Genomic DNA, 24487 nt, shown 5'->3' with positions numbered 1-24487 from the left:
GCTCACAGCCTGTGTCACCTTTGTTAGCTCAGGGATATCTGATCTTTTATCTGGTCTATTACAATAGCCTCACACTTGATGTGTGTCTCTCGCTGTCCCATTTCTCCACTTGAGTCCACCCTATACAGCAGCTGGATTTATCGCTCTGAGGCACAGCCATACTTGCAGATGCCTTCAGCTGGTCCTTCATTAGCCTCCCAATACCAGTCACTTAGCCAAACACTGAAACTCTCCACAATCTGACTCCAGCTTGCCCATCTATCTAGGATCTGCTAGTAAACTTCCCTGGGCTTTTATTTAGTTGAGTAAAACAGCTCCTGAGAAAGCCTCCCCCCGCCCCCATGAGGACTCTCTCATTTAAAAGGCTCTCTTTTCCCTCTTGCCACTCAACAGTACTAAATATCTTCTTCCTCTAATTCCTACAACAGAAGGTCTTTGCATTGAGTTGAGACCTTCTGATAGCTTCAGGACAGACTAATATGACATCTGTGTGTCATTCCTATCTCTCCTCAGCTGCAAACCCACAGAGGGCCAGTCCCCAGCATAGTCCTATGCATACACAGGTCTTCCCCAGCCTTGACTGAATGGGTAACAACACCATGAAGACAAGTGGCTTTGATAGTCTTGATATTTTATCCCAAGAGAGTTACAAAGCAAAATGAATCACAAGTCTATATTTATTCTGGAATTTAAACTCTAGGAATGAGTTAACTTTGTTTTTAAAAAGAAAATAGAAAATGACAGTTAAGAGACAGAGTACCAGGGATATTGTCATTCATACTCAGCCATCATTGATCTTTCTCCTCCAATAACAGTTTCACGTCTATTGATCATTCCCGAAGAGTGACCAGCTTACAGGAAGCACTTGTGCCATCTTAGCTGTCTTCCACATCCTCCCAGGTGATCCCCAGCCTAGACTTGCTTCAGCTCTTCCTTGTGAGCATCTGTGGCAGGTTAAATAATACGAAGACAACTCAGGGATGTACACTGTAGGATCTGTTCTGATTGCTCACTTTTTACAGCCCTTTCTTTAACCTATAACATCACAGCCCTCTACTTTCTCAAAGGCATTCACCTACTGGGTTGATGTATCTGGGTTCTCTTTCTGCTGTTCAGAAAATTAAAATGCATTAATTATCGAAAATCAAAATGGACACAGTTCTCTGAGCTGCTTCTCATACAAATTGACAAAGAGCGTATTTCCCATGCTGCACCAGCCAGGGACTGAACCCCAGGCACAACAGAGCTTCTCAGAGGTAATCACACCTTGGCTATTTTGCCATGGTTTTCAAACACTACACGTTATAACTTGCTGCATCCATGCTAGGAAAAGAGATTCTGCCAAAGCTAGTTATTAATTCCTTATCTATTTTGGCAGAGACATTATTCCACTCTATTAAAACCAAAAAAAAAATTGAACATATCCAAATAAAGCCTTAAAACAAATAGCAAGAAACACCTAGGATGTGAGATCACATACTTGCTGGTTATACACAGACACTAGCCCCATGGGAATCACTTTTCTTGTGTGCGAAGTGGCCTAGCAACTGCTTTTCACACCTCCTATATAATTTAGCTCAATTAATGGATAAGAAGTTTGAACATTATAAAGTGATATATATATATGTCATCTTGCCTACAGGTAAATCTCTTTATAGTAGCAATGAATATGAATGTGATAAATTTTATCATGTGCCTAATTCATAGCAAGATGCAATATGCACTCATTGGATTGGCTAATTGTTGGCTGATGTAATTCCCATCAGCAGTAGCCAGATTCACATTCTTCGGGTCTGCAGGGTTTCTGTACAGTTTTCTGAACGTATCGGACCAACCAGCAAAAGGTCTATGTAATGAGGGAAAGTATGTTATGTGCTTACTGTATGACGTATTCTATTGCTATGGAGACACATCTTGACCGCAGTAACTCTTACAAAGAAAGAATCTAAGTGGGGGCTTGCTGATAGTTTCAGAGATTTAGTCCATTGTCATCGTGGTAGGATGCACGGTCACATGCAGGCAGGCATGATACTTAAGGCGTAGCTGAGAGTTCTATACTTGGAACCTCAGGCAGCAGCAAGAGAAGAAGCACTGTGCCTGGCTTGAGCTTTTGAAAGCCTAAATCCCAACCCTAGTTATATACTTCCTCCAACATGGCCACACCTCCTAATCCTTCTCAAGTAGTGCCACTCCCTGATGACTGAGCATTTAAGCCTATGGGGACCATTCTTATTAAAACCACCACCATGGCTGACCAGTGCTTTTTTTTTTTCCATTCTCTAACAGCTTTTCTTTCTTTTCTTTTTTTCTTTTTTTTTTTTTTTTTGTTATTTTTGAGTAAATCGTAAGTTAAGTGATGGAAATCCTTGATGACACAAATTTTTCCTCACTAGGCCCTGGGGTCAAATCTGTAATCTTAATACTTAGGACCCAAGCTTCCATTTCCTCACATCAAAAAAGAAGTAATAAAGGCTTTTTATATAGTAAATAAGATATTTCTAAAGATTTTAATTATTTTCACATCATAAAAGCTATCACGGTTCCTGAAATTAAGACACTGTTTGCCTTGGTCACCGAGAGTAAGCATGGTCCCTCTTACTTGCTATTTTTTATTTGTTTGCCTGCTAGCTTTGTTTTACTTTGTTTTGTTTTTGTATTTTCTTCTTCTTGACTTAAAGAGAATCAATATTTTATACATTAGACAAGCGCTCTGGTTCTGATATGAGCAGCCATGTTCTGCTCTGCTTTATTTTCTGTGCTGCTGGAATACATTGTCTTTGTAGCGCCTCCCAGCTCATCTCTGTGTCAATTTTGGATGTAACCCAATATTTCTTGATTCCCATGTGTCTTGAGGGGTTTTTGTTTGTTTGTTTTGACTCCTTTAACACTTTGTCAGTGCCTGGGAGCCATCCTCTGCAAAGCTGGACTTGTGCACCTGAAAACAGAATGTGTCCCGGGGGGAAGGAATGTATGGCCCAGTGAGTGATCAGACACACTCATCTCCCCATAGGAAAACAGAGCTTTCCGTGTATGCTTATCATTATGAGGAATGACATCAGTGAAGATTTTAGAAATAGAAACTATCTCTTATTTGGGTTGGAAAGAGACTGAGGGAAAGTTAGACACACCGCCATATGGATAACCTTAATTCTAATTTGCATCTTAATGGAAATGAAGCTTCAAATGTCTGTTCCCCTCGGTCCCTGAGACAGTAAGCCTTTTGTGGCTCTCTTTAACTTAGGAAAGCCAGATTTAAGCTATAAGTGGATTTTCCCAAAGTTCACACCATCTAAAAGTATTTGAGATAAAGATATTATACACTGATATGTTAAGCCACAATTATGGGAATCCTTAAGCCTTGTGCCAGACGACATGGTTTTCTTCATAAAGAACCTCTTCCCTGACTTTAAAGGTCATTTATACTCTTTAAAAAAAAATCTAGGGCTGGAAAGATGGCTCAGCAGTTAAGAGCACTGACTGCTCTTCCAGAGGTCCTGAGTTCAAATCCCAGCAACCACATGGTGGCTCACAACCATCTGTAATGCGATCTGATGCCCTCTTCTGGTGTGTCTGAAGTCAGTGACACTGTCTATACATACATATATGTACATCAAATAAATAAATCTTTAAAAATAGATAAATAAATAATAAAATAAAAAAATCTATTAAAAAAATAAAATAAACGATTTTCTGGAATCCCAGAACCCGAGGAATCTCTTGCCTGTCTTTTTCTCTGTGAACATGAAGAACTATTATTATTTAGGCTCTGTAGCATTGACATATCAGGTGTCCCTTTTTTGTGACTGGCACATGTTCCTTTGAAGCACATTAGGGGGGTTTTCTTTGTTCATGCATATAGAATGTCAGTATAACATGGGCTATAATATCCTACTGTGTACTGCATGGATATCCTTTAATTTAACGTGCCCCCAATGGGTGGCTGTTTAAATTATGCTGAACCTTAAGCTTTACCAGTCCAAATGATGGCACTGTGACAGTTGTCAAAACATCAGACCCAGGAAGATCACTGTGACCTTCTCCTCTTCCTGCCCTGATACAGGTCATACCATCCAGAAAGAATTGCCTGACTCTCCTCTGAACTACACCAGAAAGCCCTGGTGTAGGAGCTGTCCCTCACCGTACCTTGAGGAGAGAGATGTCCTCTTCTCTGAAGACAAGGACAAAGAAGGAATTTTAAAAGTTGGCCTTGCTAAGCTCCCCATTTTATTTCCAGTGGATCGTGACCTCTGTGTCTATTTCTCCACAACCATTCACCTCGCCATCAAAAATGGAATAAAAATAGAAGTTTCTGTGTCTTCACTCCTCGGAGCCCCAACATCACACAGGATATCTCTAGTTTTAAATGAATTGTTGTCTCTCGTCAACCTGCCATTTATTACAGGGTCTCAGCCACAGGCCCCACAGTGAATAGGTCCGGCTCATCTCTCATGTCCTACAGTACATCCCAGCTTGACTAATCTACACAGTGCTACAACCACCGTCAGTGCAGCCAGATCTGTGAGTGTGTTTTCAGTCAGTGTCTAACTCTGAAAACTGGTCTGCTTCTTTTTAAAGAAGACATTGTGTCATCTGTTGGAAAGAAAAGCCAGACACTTCCAGAGCTTCAGAAATTATCTAGAATTTCAATCTGATTCAAGGTACTTTTGCAGTGAAATGGGCTGGGGGAAGATAATATTGATGTACAGATAAATAAATTTCAATCTTTATATTATACTACAAAATAATTAAGTCCAAATGAAAACCATATCAAATTCTACAAGGTAACATTTTAAAAAAAAACCTTTACAAAGTTAATGTAAGTGGATTTCTTCAGTAGGGCATGGGAAATGCAACTCCTTAAAAATCTGTTTATCTGAATTTCACAGCAATTTAAAATGCCTGCTCTTCAAAGTATGCACCTGAAGAAAGTAAAAAAGAGTCCATGCATGGGTGAAGGTGGGGGTGGATGGAACAGGAGGTCCCGGTAGAGATGGAGAAAGAGGGGAGAAGGAATGTAAGGGAGGGAGGGAGGTCAAATAAAGAATACTACAAGAAAAACCAATCTGATAGATTTAATGGGCAATATCTTTCAAAAGAAAACAGTTTATTGTAGATGTATAAAAGGCCCATAAACCCATGTAAAGAGGATCAGCTACATAGTTGTTTGAAAAATGCAAACACTAGTATGCCTGAAGAATTAAGCATGTAAATGCATACATGTGCATGGACGTGTACGCGCACGCTCGCACGCGAACACACACACACACACACACACACACACACACACACACACACACACACACACACACACCCCAATGATGAAAGTGAGGAGTCAGTTCCTCAGATTGTAGTGTTGGGAATATAAAAAGACTCATCTACTCTCTGTTTTAGAAAACAACAGGGCAGTATCCTCAAAGGGGAAACAAATCTGTACTTATCACAGGGGCTAGGTATCCATCCAAGGGAAATAAAAACAAGTGTAGAAACTGGTGCTGGGGTTTTCATAGTACCCTCACTTATAATAGCCCCAGAATGAAACAACACAGATGTCCATCAACGGGCAGGAAGATAAACATATTGTAATGTAATAAAACACTGTTAGCTTACAGGTGGTCCCACTAGGCCCCTCCCAGGGACCTAGCAATGCCTTACATCACCTGTTGCAACCACTTCAGATTTGGGCTGTGTATGAAAGGACAGCCTCGACACTCCAACCCTCTCTCTCTTTGCTCCCACATGTTCTAAGCTGGTACTCTCTCTCCCTTTCTGTCTGTTCTTCTTGGTCCCTTCTCTGCCCTCATGGTTCTGCTCCTGTCTGTCTGCCTGTCTACATGTCCACTCCTCCACCTCCTCTGCAGGTCCTCATTCCCCTTCCTTTCCCCAAATAAACCCCCTTATACCAGATCTGTTGCATGGAGTGATTTCTGAGAGGGACACCTTGGCATGGGCTCGCCAGGTACTCCCTTGCCTCATTATATTTTATAACACTGTTCATCCCTAAAAAGGAATTAACTACTTTTGCAGCAAGTATGCGCTGAAGGGCTAACCATATGGCTTGGTGTGTAAAGGGACCTGCCACCAGCCTGGTAAGCTGACTTCAGTCCTTAGGACCCACACAGTGCCTCTCTTCTAAAAAACATGAAGTTGTGACCAAGTCTTGCTGATTTTTATTTCATGACATTGATTATATTCCCACTGACAACAAACTAAATTGCTTTTTTTCTAGTATTATTTTTTAAACCCCTAATGTCTTCCTCATCTCTAATATCTATTACTGTCTATCACCATAACACCAGGGACACACCTGCTCATGTCAATCTATTACGGCCATTCTTTTCCCAACAACTGTATTAAATGTTTCCATAGACACATACAACATATATACACACATAACACACAAATACATACACAAACAACATGCACACACAGTACATATATACACATACAACATACATACACATACACACAACATACACACAAAACACACATATACACTACACACCACACACACAATGCACACATACACAAACACAACGTACACACATAATACACCACACACACACACACATACACACACACACACCACACACACACACACACACACACACACACATCCCAAACATGGATCGACCACCCCACTTTGTCACTCAGAAGCCTTCCGTGATCCTCCATCACTAACTGGATTACGTCTAAAATCTTCTGGTCAACATTTGAGAGCCTTACAGCCTTCTCTACTCCTCTACACTGAGCACCACCTCCAGGCAAATGATTTGCACACTTTCTTCAACTATAATGTGACCTTTTTCTTCACCTTCTTGTTCCTGGGGCTACTTAACCTATGCAGAACTAACATCCCACGACTGAGGTCTGGCCACCTCTTTAGGAAGAGGCTCTTCAATGCCTACCTTGAACTAATCACTCCTCTCTAAAAGGTTCCCCTGACTGTTCAGATGATTCATTTACTAATTACTCGTCTTTTGTCGACCTGCATTTCTTCCATTAATACTTCCTTCTGTTGACTGCTTTATTAGGTTTTCATACTTATAAATATTTCATCTTCAACTTGAGTTTTATTTCTTCTTTAACAGGGCAACCCTATCCTCTTTGATGTCATGGAGGCTTTAATAGTTACACGCACACAGTAGGACCACAGAAGACGTGTATGGATTCAGTTTGAGAACAATAACACGTACCACTGACAGCCAGGACCCCTTCGAGGTCATGACCCTTATATGTTTTCAGGTCCCAAGTCTTGATCGTTCTTAGAGCATCAAGGATGCACCCATCTTCAAAATGTCTGTGTCTCCTGTGGCTTTTACCACTTCTGCTTTGCCTTTTGTGCCATGCACTATTGTGAAACAGATTTGGTCCTTACGTACTATACCCATTGAGTCAACTGATTATTTTTTCTGAGTCTCGAGAGTAGTAGATTATGTTACAGAAAGTGAAATAAGGAAAGAATTTTCTATCTCACAAAGCTCTTAGTCAAAAGAAATTATAAATGGACAGACAGCATCTTTGCTATCTATTTATTGATTTAGCCAGTATTATTATATTTAAGTACTTTAGAAAAGATACGTGATAACTAACTTGCCCATTTGTAAGAACCAGGGATCTACAGTCATGAAATATCCATCTACATGAACATTTACTCTCAAACAGGTTTTTCTAGTAACCGCTGAGTGACCTTTAGTCAGTGACTAAGTAGTAACCTTCTGCCTCACCCTCAGTTCACACTCAACCTACTTTACCTGACCACCCCAACTCACTGATGATCATCCTAAGGAAACTTGAAAAGCAAGAGTCTTGCTACGTGCCAGCATCTGGTTCTGGTTACTGGCTTCTTCAAGCACAGTGAAGCCAAGATTTCTGAGGACCAAGTCCATTGGTACCCACTTTACTGCATCTGCAGTATCTGACAACAAGATTTTGGGGGTTGGGCTCCCTAAGCACAGAGGTCCCACCACATTCCTCTTCGAAGCTATCTCCCTGTCCTTTCTTCTAACCCAAACTCAGAGCAGGTTCTGTTGTGAAGTTGTTACTACTTGAGAAGACACAGTGGCATCCATGGTCTGTGTCCCCAGTGGGCATATGTATGTTTTGTCACACTTAGCTTCCAGGTGTCCTTTTTGTGGAGATGCCCCCATTTCATTGGGAAGCTCACCTCCTATTTTCTGCCTTTGTGATTCTGGGAAAGATGGCTCATCATGACATATGACTCACAGCATCCAAAGTGACCATTGTACTGAGTATATGACTCTATTAGAGTCAATGAGGGAAGATTGGGGTCCCAGTGAGGACTGAGATATCTGTGAAGGAAATAGCTCTTTTCTTCTTCTTCTTCTTCTTCTTCTTCTTCTTCTTCTTCTTCTTCTTCTTCTTCTTCTTCTTCTTCTTCTTCTTCTTCTTCTTCTCCTTCTCCTCCTCCTCCTCCTTCTTCTTCTTCTTTCTGTAATGAAGCTGACAATCATCTTGCCATCGAATAGAACTGACATTTTTTTTCAATCTAACAAAAAACAAATAGAACTGTCAAAATTCAATGGTGATATCACAGTAGTGGAAAAAGCCAACTGAGGTAATTCTTTCCTTCTGTCCAAGAATGAAATCTCGGGTCTAGATGGACTTGCAATTGGGCAGGTTGATGACCAGGTTAAGGGACCACGCCTAGGAAGGCAATCTTATCCTAAGCCACACTGAAGAGATGAGAGGAATGATTATACCTTTAATGAGATACTGTACTTTTCCTTCTCCAAATTCCCACACACCCGCCAGCACAGTTCTGCTTTTTCTGCCCACCTTTGTTTAGACTGAGAAAGGCTTAACTCTTTCTTTTTCTTCTTTTCAGATGCGGAGGAGCCTAAGCTGATCCTGTTTCCTTACTCCTTCTCTAACCCTTGCCTCCCACCATGTGGCTGCTTAGTTGCGGTCTGGCTGAGCCGCCATGCTGGCTGAGCCGCCATGCTGGCTGAGCCGCCATGCTGGCTGAGCCGCCATGCTGGCTGAGCCGCCATGCTGCCTGAGCCGCCATGCTGCCTGAGCCGCCATGCTGCCTGAGCCGCCATGCTGCCTGAGCCGCCATGCTGCCTGAGCCGCCATGCTGCCTGAGCCGCCATGCTGCCTGAGCCGCCATGCTGCCTGAGCCGCCATGCTGCCTGAGCCGCCATGCTGCCTGAGCCGCATGACCTTTTTCCTTCTCTCCTCCATTCTTCTCCTTACGCAGCTGCCAAGATTTAGTTTTCCTGCTCTTGGGAGGGAGTGGTGGTTTCTTATTGTGGGTTTTTTTTAAAGATTTCTTTTCATTGTGTATTATTTGTGAATGTGATGTCTATACATCTCTGTGTGGCTGTGTGCGTGTGAATGTGGGTGCCCAAGTATCCGGAGGCATCAGATCTCCCAGGGTTTCTTCCATTAGCACTTATCCCTCCTGTCGTGAACTGTCTAACCTGGGTGATGGCCACCAAATGTGGTTCCTTTGAACAGAGCAGTACACTCTCTTAACCCCTGAGCCAGCCTAAGATTGTCTTTTAAATTTCAAGAAAATTGTCCCCCAAGCTTCTGTTTGAGTCTGTCATTAAATTATTTTATTAATGAGACTAAGAACCCCAAAGGAGACTTTGATTTCCCCTGTACCATGCAGTGACTCCTGTGGAACTCACTAAAATACCAGTCAACAGTGACAACAGGTAAGATTGCCTTGAGACCCAAAGGTAGTTTTCCAACGAGCACTGACTATGTCCTGCTGACAACATTTAGCTTTCCTGGCAGTATTTAGTTTTCTGACACTTATAACTGGCACAGAGCCCTGAGAGCCACCCACTTTGCCACTAAACTGCAAAAATGATCATATCTATCTACTAGGGAGTTTGAGAAAGGGCCACTTGGGGGCTATTCGTGCTGAGGTATTTCGGAAAGAGTGCTTCCTGGGTATCAGAAGCCTAGAGCAGTGGCTTCTTGTTGACTCTGTTTTTGTTTTCCAGCAGGGTTGTCTTCTGTGAGCAACAGTAATTGAGAGTAGCCATCTACTTGGTGAGCGCTTTAACATCTGTGCGACTCGGCCAGAGTAGCTTGGTGAATGAGTCACTTGCTAGGGAGTGTTCCGAGGGCGATCTCCAAAGCCACAAGAAGGCTCCTAAAAGGGAAGGGTGTGACCCAGTTGCTAGCAACTGGCAGGACCATGGCACCTCTTGAACATTCTAGTCACGCAGTCTTCCCACAGAAGATACTGAGGCAGCCTCCTCCGGGTTCAAAGATGAATTTGTTTCCAGAAGTGTCTGCCCTTGCTGGGTTTGGGTAACGTTGTTTGATCAGTAGGCTCCATAAATGCATGGTCCGGACTGAGGCTGGGGAGCAACTCAGAGTGGAGAAAATGCTTAGCAGTCTTAATACACTAGGTTATATTTGCCAGGACTGTAGAAAAATGAAAGGCCCAGTGGGCTGTGCCCATTGCCTAGTGGGTGTCTCTGATATTATTAACTTGAAGAAACTTGAAGTATTGGCCTCGGCTTGGGTCTCTTCATCCTATGTTGATGTTTTTCTCAACTAAAAATAGTAGCTTCCTGCTTCCCTGCGATCAGGCGCCTTCAACATCAATGGTGAAATATTTACTTCAGCTCCAGGAAAACGTGTCTGTTATGTCTCTACAGTCCGGCTGGCGGAAGCGAAGTTTTCTTGGCAACACCCCCACAGCGGCCTGCAGGAAAGGGTCACCCAAATCCACAAAGGGGTGACCGTCAAAGACTGCCTCTCTTCCCTCTTCTTTTTCCCATTTAGCTCTGAGCTATGAGCATGCTTAAAAGCACAAGTGAGGAGGCCAGTTCTGAATGCTCTTTGTTGTCTGAGATAAGTTCAAAGATATGGAAAGCCGCCCTCTGAGGCTAGAGGGAAAATGCTTTCTACTTAGCCGCCAAATGAGTTGAAAGTCTACAACAGGCTTCCCAGAAATTCAAAGGTGAGAACCAAGAAGGTAGTTGAAAATTGTTTCCTGACTTAGGAAAATAGTTTTCCCCTTTTTTCTTTCCCCTTCTTTTTTCCCCCTTTTTTCTCCCAACCCCCACCTTCGAAGGCAAATCAGATTCATGCAGCTGTGCCTTTAAAACAATTAGACACACCTAGACAACAAAAGGCCATGCCAAGAAACTGTCCCCAGGACAGAGACAGTGAGTGTTCTGACATCCTATGCACCGGTCGGCTTTTTACAATTCGAGGTCTGTCCATGAATGTTTCCCACACATAAAAAATGCAAGCATCCGACCTATAAGCCTGAGTGCCTTTTTCTCTCTGTTGCTGGTCAGAGCAGCTGGCAAAACATGAGCCAGGACTGAGAAACCCCTTGACACATCAGTCCACCGAGGTCCTTGGGACATGGTCAAAAAGATGTCTGGAGCTTTAAAAGACACTGATTGTTTAAAGAATGAAATCATTCATTTGAAACCTTAGCCCAGCATCATAATTAGACCCAGAAAGATATTGTGAGAGTCTCAACAAAAAAGACCGGTGTGTGTGTGTGTGTGTGTGTGTGTGTGTGTGTGTGTGTGTAGGGATGGGGAGAGGGAAGGGGAGGGGGAGGGGAGACACACACACACACAGAGAGAGAGAGAGAGAGAGAGAGAGAGAGAGAGAGAGAGAGAGAGGTGTATATATAAAGGCCAACTTTGGATATCCTCCCTCAGATGGCCTCCACTTTTGATACAGGGTTTCTCTTTAGCCTAGAGTCTCCATATCATCTAGACTGCATGGCCATTGAGTCCCTAGGGAATCTGACTGTTCTATGTTCCCCCAGCCTAGGAATCACAAGTGTGCTCTTTTACATGGGTGCTAGGAGTCAAACTCAGATATTTATGTATGACTGAGCAACTGTCCCAGACCACCTCCTTCTTTTTGTTTTGTTTTGACTCGTATTCACAAAGAAGAAAAGCCTGACAGAATAGGGTGATGCTAGTGTGGTATTGGAAGAAGACTAGTGTTGGTATTGGTATTGGACTCAAATGAGGACTCACAAGTCCTGATGGATCCCCAAACTTGATGTTAGCACCTATGCAAAAAACAAGGCAGGAAAAGTGTATTACCGAAAGGGCTACTAGGCATGAGGCCATCATAAGTCTCCAAGCCTCTGGAGTTTGTCGTCCCAGGCCATGCACTAGAGTGTGATAAAAAGCCTCTGTTACGAGGCGGTGAGGAGAGGAAAGGATGGGAAAGACCCGTTGCCGTCTGGGCCAATCATAACCTACGCACTTTGATCCCAATCTATGTGTTTTCTACAGCTTGTGGTGTCTCCCCTTTTGGAGACTCACAAAGATTATGAACTCACCCACGATCATCTCTGCTTTCTATAAAAGCACAACACAACTCAATGTTTAACCTCCATTCCAAACCCCAATCAGCTGTTTTGTTTCTTTTAGACAGTGTCTCACAATTGAACTATGGTGGGTATGGGACACATTATCTAAGCTGAAACTCAGAGAGACCTGAGTGCCTCTGCCTCCAGAGTGCTGGGATTAAAGGGGTATTCCACCACACCCAGCCCAACATCAGCCACCCCACCCCACCCTCCCACGTACCAATCCCACAAGGGCACGGATTCCAAACGCTGCCACTGCACTCGGCCTTTTTTTTTTTTTTTTTCTCATTGCAAAACAGCCTTTGGGTCAAGAATGCATGAATCATATCAAAGAAAGAATAATAGTTTCAGGCTAGTTACTCTATGCACCGAATGAACAATTAATACATTGCCGCTGTCTGCAAAAATATGACCTAAACAAATAACAACAGTAAAAAAAAAAATCCCCACAGTTATTCAGTAGGCACACAGAACACGTTAGTTTCTGGCAATATCTCCAGGAATTAATCGAGTATAAAATACCATGCAAAAACGGGGGTACTCTAGTGGAAATGAAGAAGGGTAATGGTTTTACAGAAGACAGAGTCAAGCCTCACATCCCTCCCCTCCCCTCAGTTCCCTCCCATGCCTCCTTCCACAGAGACAGCAGGGCACAAGGAGGAAGTCGCCAAGATTTCTAAACAGAGAGCATGATTTACAGATGAATCACGACCATGTGGCCTACAGCTCTGTCAGAACTCAGGAGGGAGTCGCTCTCCGGTGGTAATGGCCTCATTACGAATGTTATGGAAGCTGCAGTGTGTCTTCTCTGAAAGATAAAGCGGTGTTACCCACACTTCACAGGGCAAATTAAATTCCTTTGAGCTGTTTACCAACTTGAAGTTGAGACTCAGATCAGTGCTATTGTCTATGAGCAGAAGTTTCAAGAGAAGACTATGTTAATACCTCAACCGAGCAGCTCTCTGGTGTTGCAGGGAGTTTCCTAAGAAGATGACTCCTTCCCATCTGCTGCTATATCTTCTGCTTGGCCGACTGGTTGATCTGATGGTCTTTGGTTCTGTGTGTTCTCTTTGGGAAGAAGAAAGCATCATTGTTAGCTTCAGACCTACCTACCAACTGTACAAAATCTTGGAATTTCTAGGTCATCTCTTGTTTACTAAATACCTACTATGTGCCTGGCTCTATCTTTAGTCAATCTGTATACAATATCTCATTCGAAGCCAATAGCCATCTCATGAGATAGGCCTATTTCCACACTGTACAAGTAGATACACCAAGAAATGAGGGTTCCTGCCCAAGTCAAGTGATAGTATTGATTACAAATTTGAACCTGTTGTGGTATTGCAGACCTGTCATTCCAACCCCCAGGAGGCTGAGGCAAGAGGATAGTGAGACCAATCTGAGCTATAAATCAAACGTTCATCCAGTGGGATGGGGGAGACGCAGGGAAAAGAGAAGAGGAGACTACTGTGTCACCAGCTTCCCTCAATAGCATCAGGAGCAGCTACGCATGTCTGTGATCTGTTCCCACATAAACATCTTCAAACATGCAAAACGAGAGGCCAGCATTTGCTCAACTTGTTCACAGAGCCTGTACTGCTCTTCCTGTCACTGCTCTTCTCAGAAGCATCTTTTCCTTCTCTGCACATGACAAACCTACAACTGAACCACAGATCACATACAATGGCCAGTAGCTGAAGGTCCAGCAGGCCTTCTGTATCTGCAGATCCAACCAGCAGTGGATCAAAAAGAAAGAGGACCTGTGTTGACCGTGTAAAGACTCTATTATTCCTTAAGCGACGTGGCAATTATTTACATAACCTTTACATTGTGCTTGGTTTTATTGGTAATCTAAGCATGACTTACGGTTTGTGGGAGGGCATACATGGATGGTATGCAAATACTAGATCATATACACCTAAAGAATCTGAGAATTTTGGTATCTGCAGGGGTCCTGGAACCAATCCTAAACCTATTCTGAAGAAGACTGTGTTATCTTAGTTAGGGTTTCTATTGCTGAGATAAAGCACTATAATCAAAAGTCACTGGGAGAGTTTATCTGACTTACGGTTCTACATCACAGTTCACAACCTAAGGAACTCAGGGCAGGAATGCAAGGCAGGAACCTGTGGGCAGGAGCTGATGCAGAAGCCATGCAGGAGTGCCTATTGCTACCTTATTCTACAGGGCTGGCTTAGCCAGCTTTCTCACACAACTCAGGACCACTTGCCCAGGGATGACCCCTCTCATACAGCTGGGCCCACCTGCAACAATCATTAACCAAGGAAATGCCTCATAGGCTTGCCCATAGGCCAACCTGGTAGAAGCAGGTTCTCAGCTGAGGTTCTTTCCTCTCAAATGATTCTATCCTATGTCAAGTTGACAAAAAAACAAATAAAAAATAAAAAGAAAGAAAGAAAGGAAGGAAGAAAGGAAGGAAGAAAGGAAGGAAGAAAGAAAGAAAGGAATCCTAGCCAGAACAACTAACGTTTAAGAGGCAAGTAAACTACTCAGTGTCACCAGCTACCTAGTGCCCACTGTTTCTTTTCCTACTTGGTCTCTTGGTCAGGAGATAATCAAGAAAGAGATGGATGGATAGATAGATAGACAGACAGACAGACAGACAGACAGACAGACAGATAGATAGATAGATAGATAGATAGAAACAAAGTTCAGAATGATAGAAGGATCCAGCATCAACCTCTGGCTCTGCATGGGCACCACCTGCACACACACATATACACATATGTGCCCCCTATACATACAAAGAGCATATAGGTTTCCATTTTAAAACCAATTGTTTAGATTGCTTATGACTTAGAGAGGAAGTGTCAGCAAGATACAAATAAGGTGTTGAATGTCCTTGGCTCTTACAAGTACAGCAAGAAGTGAGGGAACACAGGCATACACACATACACAGATATACACCTATACACATACACACATATACATACATGTATACACACACATACATAAACTCACATGCATACATGCACACACACACACTCCAATTTAAACAAAAGTGTACAATATGTATGTTTTGTGTCTTAGCTATATGGACACCAGAGTCTTCATAGACAGGAGCCCTTGCCATAGGACTGTGATCCACAAAGCATAAGGTTGACTCACTGCTGGATTTCCCTTGTCTTTGTCTCCTTGGCAGCACTGACCTATGGCAGATGTAATTTAATTGGATGCCTGTGAAGAGTCTGCTTTACACTGAAAACACAACTCAAGGGAAACGGCTCTCAGTTCCGGTGTCAAGGACAGATCGACATGTCTCAAGAACTTACAGGAACTGTGTAAAATAAGGTTTTGCTCATGAAAGAGACTGTCTGAGCTTAAGAACAGTTTCCTTTAATTACATTCCTGGCACATTAGAGCCAGGTCAAAATTCTTACTGTCTCACAGTCATTTATAAACTAATTATGTCAGCCGGCTTCCTATTACTACAACGAAGACTACTTAAAAGGAGGAAAAGTCTGTATAGGCTCCCAGGCCCAGAGACTCCAGTTCATGATTGGTCAGCCATGAGGCAACATTAATCCCTGGTGGGGATCTCATGATGGAGGAAATCTCACCTCACAGTTGCCGGAAAGGGTAGAAGGACTTACCCTTCCAGGGTCTCTTTTCAGAGTATGTCCCCAATAAACAGTCATCTCTCACCCCACCCTACTGCTTAAAGGTTCTACCATTTTCTAGGGTCACCAAGCTGAGGACCAAACCTTTAACACACAGGCACCAGGGAACACTTCAGCTCCAAATTCTAGCACCTGTGTGTTCCAAAGACGGACTCACAGCCAGTCAGTGAAATTGCCTGTTATTCTTATACCCCCAAGAGCCAACTTACACCCATTGCCTTGACGACCATGACTGTCAAGCTTCATTGTCAACTTGCCTGGATTTGGGGTGACCTAACAGACACATGTCCCGGTGTGTCTGTGAGAGCATTTGCAGAGAGATTCTTAAATGAGCATGGGAGGCCCACTCTGAATGTGAATGGAACTATTGCACGACTGGAGTGCCAGACTGAATAAAAAGAGGAAACAAGAGATAGTGACTGGGCCCTAGCATGCACCCCTCTCTGTTTCCTGACTGCTGATGCAGTGTGGTCAGCTGCCTGGAGTCTTAGCTGCCATGCCTTCCCTGCCAGCATGGACCGTATACATCCCAAAACGATGAGCTTCTGCTTCATTTCAGGAATTTGCCCCAGGGGTAAGTTCGTACGTAATACAGCCACTATTAAACAACAACAAAGCAAAACAGAAAATTATGTCAAAGCTACAGATAAACCGGAGTGCCTGCATGCCACTGGTTGGAATACAAAATTGTGTTGGTGCCGAGACAAACAGCATGGATATTACTCACAAAGCGAAAATAGAGTCACCCATGATCTTGCAATTCCATTTCTTGGATCGTAACCAAAAGACTGGAAAGTGAAGTCCTGAAGAGATACTTCTCCAGCTGTGCTTAGAGCAGAAAATAAGAAACCCAAATATCTCTACACGTGATAGAGCATTGTTCAGAAGGGAAGAAATACGTAATAGCTGGTTCCACACCGACGAAACACGAACCTTGAGAATATGATGCTGAGTGAAATAAGCCAGTCGCAAACTCAGTATCCCACAAGAGTCATCACAGAGAACTCGCCATAAATGGCGATGGAGTGATTGACGGGAGTTAGGAGGAATGGGTGGTGATTAATGACTACAGAGTTTCAGTTTTGCAAGACGAAGAAAGCTCTGGAGGCAGGTTACACAAGAATGTCCATGGATGAAGTACTACCGTGAAGACTGGGAGTTTCTTTTGTATTGTGCATATTTTATCATCCTTAAAATTCTTAACTAAAAATGCTATGGGCCATGGGCATAGAAGGACATGCAACTTCACCCCAAACACACGTTCCGTGGAAAAGCCACTTCAGGTGGTGAAGTATTGGGAAGCCATAGGCCATTGCCAACCCCTACTTCTCCTCCATTTCTCCTCCTGATGCGCCTCCTCTCTGCCTTCGTTTCTCCTGTATTTTACTAGTAGAGTTTATTAGGTGTGCTACTGATACAGGAAAGCAAGTGGGCTTTGTTCTTGCTATTTGTCTGCTTGTCTGTTTGTTTAATTTGTAGAACTATTCCCATGGAAGTAGAATATGACAAACCGGAGGGAGGAGGAAGTTAGAGAGAGGGAGATGGGCGGCCTGCTCCCCAGGTGGCATTCCATGCCTGACAGGAAAAGGCAAAAACCCGTGTCTAGGGAGCGCATAGACTGTAGGGGAGACACTATTAATGCTATTTCTCTAAGTTTTCTTGTCAAACCTCCTTCTAAATATTTGTGTTTATAGCCATAGGTTTGCGCTGCTCCCATCCTCCATCAAAAGATATTACTTTCTGTTGTTGTTATGCAGTGGTAATGGCTATTACAGGAACGCACAATTGTTCCTGTTCAAAGTGCTTAGAAAATAGGCAATTATGAGTATCCGACCATACATGGAACATCTGTATCACCTCCCCTCCCTCCCCCTCCCATACTCTCCCCTCCCTTCCCCTTTCCTTCCTTTCTCTCCCTTCCTAGGGCTCAGGGAATTTGTCAGAAAGAACATAAGCACAGGAGGACAGGGGAGAGTCCTATGGATATAATATTGCTGTTGTACATGAACTCACATGAGCTCATAGAAACAGTAGTCACCTACATAATGGGTGCATGCTATCAAGCCAGCTAGAAATCCCACCATGTAAAGGGAGGGGCTACCAACCTATTGGCTGTTACAGGGAGGGAAATTCACTGTTCTTTAAGAGTGTGGCCACTGGTAGGTTCTCCATGCCTCAGTAGATGACCCTAATGCCTGTGTGCACATAAGCAGCACTAACTGTATACAATAGACTGAATAAATGGGGGGGGTGGAAGGGAGGGAAGACTGGATGATCAGCATACATGTTACACACATAAGAAAATTCCAAGGAATAAATAGCACCTTAAGTACACGCATATATACTAGCTCCTCCTTAATTACTATTCTGGGTATACCATTGGCGCTCTTTCTGTGCTGGCTAGTTTTATGTCAACTTGACACAAGCTTGAGTCATCTGAGAAAAGGGAATCTCCATTGAGAAAACACCCCCACGAGACTGACCTGTTGGCAAGCTCCTGAGGCATTTCTTGATTGGTGTCTGGTGGGCTCAGCTCACTGTAGGCAGTGCTTGCCCTGGGCTGGTGGGTGGTCGTGAGAGCTATGAGGAAGCAGGCTGAGAGAACCATGAAGCACAAGATAGCAAATAACACTCCTCTCTGGTTTCTACCTCAGATCCTGTTGTCTCCAGGTTTGTGCTCCAGCTCCCTAGATGATGGTTGCACTGTAGAATGGCAAACTGAAAGAAAACCCTTCCTGCCCAAGTTCCTTTTGGTCTTAGTGTTTCGTCACAGCAACAGAAGCCCAACTAAGATGCTTTCCCGGCAAGCCTCGTCTTCTCTTGCTTTCTCCCTTGAGTTTCAGCTGGATGGGACTCTCTACCAGTCTCGCCTCTGTGCCTCAGGCCAAAACCTCCCCATCCCGAAACAGAACGGAATCCTGATTTTATCTACCTCAGAGCAAGCTGGAGGGCCATGGGTTGTCCCTATCTGCCATCAGTCTGAGTCCTGTACCTTGGGGTAAAGGGTGAGTCACTTAGCTGGGAGGAAGCATGGCCCTGTCGGGGGATCTCTCACCGCAGCCTGTGGTTCTTTTGTCACTACAGAAGCAAAACTGTGATGCTCACTGTGGTTTATGAGGGAAATGAAGTAGCATCATGGTGTTGACGAAACTCGGAGCTCACAAATGTCTGGCTGGCACCTATTAGACCTTTTTCTTCTCTGCAATTAAACTGTTCTTTGTTCCAGAAGCTTCTCCATGGTGGCTCCAAAGAAGCTTGACCTTGTCCTCTCTCTCCCTAAACAAGAGAAGAACCTCTGCCCTACAAACCCAGAGCACAGACGGGTGTACAGTTTGATAACCTTCCTGAATGTGCTCACTGTACCTCTCCAAGCAGACTGCCTGTATTCTCTGCCTTTGCCACATCTCTATGTAGAAAAGGTGGATGCAAACACTCAAGAAACACCATGGATTCTCTACCTGGAGTCAGGACTCTACCGTTTCATAAACAGCTTGGTGCTAAGACAGAGACACTGCCTGGTATTCCCACTCTAGGGCACACAGGGGACTCCAGGAAGAAATGGCCCACCGTAAGGAGCCATCTCTATTCTCCTTTCACTACCATATGTTTTCCCCCAAGATTTCCTCTCCAACTTTAAGAAATGGCTGACATGAGGGTGTGATCTTTCTGGAACTCTCAGTACTGACGCATTAGTGGAAAAATTGAAAAAAATAATCACTCTGCTTTGTTGTTCTGTTTCTTGTTCCAGAGTAGACTAAACTAAGATTCCCTAGCAACTGAGATCTCAGTATAGATTCGTTATCCTGTAATGAATCCTAGGTCCCTGAGTCACATCACTTCATGCACACAGTATCTTACACAGCTGCCCGGTTCCTCTGATTTATCAATTGAAACAGAAATGTTATTATAGAAGTCAGGTCTGGTGAGTTCCAAACTCCATAAGCTTCATGTGTTAATCCTGAGATTTGCCAGAAAAAACAACTCCACCATTTTGGACAAAATTTGAACCAAGTTTTATTAAATATTAAATACTTGACCAGGAAATGGGCTTTAGTCAGGACGATTCTCTGAATTTCCCATCCGAAATGGCCTCAAGTCACATTTTGCAGGGGCTTATAAGCACAAACCTACAGGCCACCATACTTTCCCATAAGACTTTGATATTTCCCAAGGACTACAATTCCCAGCATTCCAGGAAGTTACTTAATTACTCGGCAGGTGGGGCTTCCAGGTTAATTTTGAACATTACACATTACTCAGAAAAGAACTAGACATGGGTTCTGTCCCGAATGGAAAGAATCTTAGTGCTGTCCCTACATCGTGACACAAGCGAATGACTGACTACTCAAGAACTCATCCAGGTATGTTCACATCCTGATAGGGCTCTGCTGGATGATGACTCCCAGTTGCTCACAGGCCTTACCGAACTTTCCACATCGACTTCTGTAGAAAACACAGAGGGAAATGAGAAACGATTGAAAAACACACTTCTTCCAGCCCTGGCACAATAACCCTTTGTTTTGTATATTCTTTATGCATGAGCATGACAATTATTTTCTGAGCTAACTCGTTTGAGCGGTGAAGTGTTGCATGGGAAAGTACAGAGACATAATTAGAATATCAAGGCCAATGAAACTAATCATTTCAAATTAAGCCCATATACAACTGTGGCTCCACAAAACCGCCTTTTCTCTTTTGCTTGTGGGGGAACATTCCAGAAGCATGAAGGAAAATCAACTGTTTTTTCCCCCCCTGGGAGTTGAGAGGGTGAACTACCTCTTACCCAGAATATACTTTACAAATCCTAAGTGAGCTAAACAAAGCTTTTATTCTCTGTCAACACCCTTTCCTAAGGCAGATGACTGTCCCTAACGTGAACAGGAAGTGTTGCTGGCACTCTGAGCACAAGGAATATGAAGCATCTTTTCCTGTTCATGCTACATTGTATCCAGCCACACTCTCCCCTTTGCAATGTCTTTGTCTCTTAAGAAACCATGGCAACAACGCGGCTCAGGCGCACAGTGACTTCTCGATAGGCGATGTGGCTTTAGCCTGTTATCTAAGATTGGAAGTATGATTTGGGAAAATGTCTACAACGCAGCGTATTTGAAGAAAGCAGGAGATGGCTAAGACGATACGCTAGGTGGTAAAAATCCATCAGTAACTACAGCACTTAATGAAAAAAACTTCGGCAAGCCTGGGCTTCGGAAGAAACGGAGTACGTAAGGGATGAGTCAGGTTCTCGGATGCGAAGAAACTGGCCTTAGCCACAGCTGACTGCCCGGCTGAGGCATCAGCGCCTAGTAAAATCCTAGGTGTCTTTTTAATGACCTTGATCGCCTCACTTTGTCCTCACTTTTGTTGAACTACCACGCACAGTCTGTTGCCTTCAGCTGCCTGTGGAAAAATTATACCAACCACATGCTTAGACAGAAGGAGCACAGTGCCTTGCTTACTTAGCATCCGCAAAGCTCAGCGATGTGTGTGTGTGTGTGTGGGGGGGGGGGGGAACAGGCGCGCTCAGTCTCTTTCATAAGGATAAATGACGATGCTTCAAAAGCAACGTCGGAACAAACACGAATCAATTTATTATCCGATGGCATTCAGAATAATGAACGAAGTGAACCTGAATCTTAGGATGAATGCTTCTAGAGATGTCGCATTAGCAGTCTCTAAGCCGAGGTAGTGGCAGCCCTGGTCTCATCAACACTCAGGACACATGATGTCCTGAGCTCTGCTTCAAGGGGGATCTCGTAGATCCAGTCATTGGAAGTAGCTTAGGGTTGGTGTAGGTTCCAGCACAGCCAGCCCACATCCGGCTTCCAGTCTCTGGGAGCACCTACCACTCCTGAGCTTCTCCGGCCTGCCCCACACTCCTGTTACCTTCTCCTATGAATCCCTCTGCTTCAATCTACCCACAGTAGTTTCTGTGTCCAGTCTAGATATCCCTAGATATCTGCAAGTCCCCATGTCTTACCTCTCTCCAGGGAAGATTGGGAAAGCAAAGGGAGCCACACCCTGCTTTGCCAAGAGCATGGGTACAGAGAAATGAACAGAGCACCACATGCAGTCAAATTCAACTCAAACTGAATGTGACAAGCCACCCTTAAATTGAAAAGCGACAGGAACAGAGAGCTATGACGGCTTGTACTCGTGACATGTGTCACTGGGTGCCCTCAAGAGCTATCTCTCCCAAAGAAAAAGAACACTTCCTACCCTGGTTTCTGGGATTTCCCCCAAGGACCACCCCATCCCCCAACTGTCATCTTCTTCGGAGTCTGATACAAACTGGACCCCAGGAGTCACAGCTCCTTCTGGAAGCAGTTCATCACCTAGGAACTGGTTGACAGAAGGGTATGGAAGCGCAAATCTGCATCTTAACTGTGAGGGAATCTTTGGCTTCTGACACCTTTGCTGGGTGCCCAACTCAGCTCAGCCACAGCCTGGTCCCAGGGTCCTCTCCTCTCCTGAGAGTCCATCCCATGAGCATGTCCTCATGCACCTACACTCTGCTCTCTTCCTCATAGTCAGATACACAAAGGACATAGTGATGGGTGATCCTATTTGACCACAGAATACCAAGAAATCTGGCAGAGCGTCATTTACTTCCCACACTTCTGCTGACAGGGAGACATGGCCGGTCTGGTATTTGATGACTACGCGGAAGGGTCTCTCCAGAGTCGGGTGGTGCAGAATTAGGAGAAAGAAGCTGCTTTCTACAGAAACACCCGATCTGTCCCGTCCTGTATGGGACGAAAACTCAGAGGAAAGGAAATTCACTTTGTTTTACATCAGAAGTAGTCTCTTCCTGCCTGTGGATGTCAGACCTTCTGGCTCTTGTTTTGGGCTTCATGACTCACACCAATCAACACCTGAATCCCAAGGTCTGTGCTTTTCTGACTGCTTTCTTGTCCTGAGGTGTTAGGACTTGAACTAAGCCTTGCTGTTACAGAATCTTCTTAACCCCGTGTGAAATGTGGCAGTGCTTGTCCCCTCAGAAATCAGACCATGGATCTCATTAGATAACCAAATTTCCACTGGCCTTGACTTTGGGCTCCTGGCTAGCCTCTGGAATTGTATTGGGGGAGGGGGGAATCTATTCTTTGCAAATAAATCACCAAAACTTGGGTATTTTGCTGTAGAAACACAAGCTAAGGTAGGCCTATTGTTGTTAGCATTCTGTCTAAGCTCCACCCCCACAGTTACCTGGCAACAACCAGGTGTGCCTGACTCACTATAAAAGGGGCTGCTTGCCCCCTCCTCACTCTCTTGCTTCTCTCTTGTTCTCTCTTGCTCTCTTGCTCTTACCCTTTTCCCCTCCCCACTTCTCTCCACGTGCCCATTGCAGGCCTCTACTCTACTCTCCTACTCTTCTATTTCTCTACTTTTCTTTCTCTTTCTTACTCTGCCCTACTACCCTCTTAACTCCCCTCCCCATGCCTTGAATAAACTCTAGTCTATGCTATACCATCATGTGGCTGGTCCCTCAGGGGGAAGGGATGTCTCAGCATAAGCCTGCTGAGGCGCCCCCTTTCCCATACTTCACCACACCTCTGTAGAACATAATCTACCCTCTTTATCTTTTTATAAACACAACATTGGTGCCAAAACACGGAACACATCCTCTCTTTATCTTTTTACAAACACATCAACAGTCATTCGATAAGTTTGCCTCAAAGAAAGTATCACAGTCAGTGGCTTCCACAACAGAAATGTGTTTGCTAAGACTTCTAAAGGTTGGAAGTATAAATCAAGGAATAGTCAGGGGTCAGCCCCTTCCGAAGGGGGGGGGTGAGGAATGATCTGCCTCAGGCTTTCTGCTTGACCTGAAGATATCCGTGTTCATGTTCTTATCCATTCTCCCTGCGTGGAAGGTCTGTTTCTCAATACTCTCTTTAGATTTTTTAAATTTCATTAATTTACTTGTGTGCTCATGTGCTTGCGTGCGCATACACACACACACACACACACACACACACACACACACACACACACACCATAAATACACATGCCACTGCAAACTTGTAGAAATCATAGGACAATTTGCAGGATTCAGTTCTCTCCTTCCGTCGTGTGGGTCCCAGAGATTGGACTCAAGTCTCCAGGCTCAGCAGCAAGAACCTTGACCTGCTGAGCCATCTCACCTACCCTCAAATTCCCTTTTTTAAAAGAAGATGCCACCTGTGTTAGATTAGGGCTGACCGGGCTGGAGAGATGGCTCAGCCGTTAAAGGCTAGACTCACAACCAAAAATAGATTAGGGCTCACCTTGATGACCTCACTGTCATCTGGTTATCTTTGTAAACAGCCTGTCCCTAGACCACATGGTGTACCAAGAGCTAGAACGTCAATATATGAACTGGGAGGCAAGGCAGAAGACACAGTCTATCCCATAACAAAACCCACTGTGCAACCATATTCAATTGTGCTTTCAGAGCTCACGGCCTCTGGGTCTTCCCTGAGACTCAGTTCAGTCAAGATGCCAAGCATGGAGAGAGGGAAAGGTGCTC

At 44.1% G+C, this 24487-nt stretch overlaps 1 long non-coding RNA gene across 1 annotated transcript; it reads right to left on the bottom strand.

The window, feature by feature from the left end:
• Positions 1–660: 660 nt before the first annotated feature.
• Positions 661–18968, bottom strand: LOC147996009 (uncharacterized). Its single transcript, XR_015677642.1, has 3 exons — positions 18462–18968; positions 13283–13405; positions 661–944 (listed from the first exon to the last, which is right to left on the bottom strand). It is a non-coding gene; the product is annotated as an uncharacterized LOC147996009 (long non-coding RNA).
• Between the last annotated feature and the right edge of the window lie 5519 nt (positions 18969–24487).

Source organism: Rattus norvegicus, chromosome 2, assembly GCF_021556685.1.
Source record: "Rattus norvegicus strain SHRSP/BbbUtx chromosome 2, alternate assembly SHRSP_T2T, whole genome shotgun sequence".
NCBI classification, from domain to species: Eukaryota; Metazoa; Chordata; class Mammalia; order Rodentia; family Muridae; genus Rattus; species Rattus norvegicus.
This window is presented reverse-complemented; position numbering and strand designations above follow the sequence as displayed.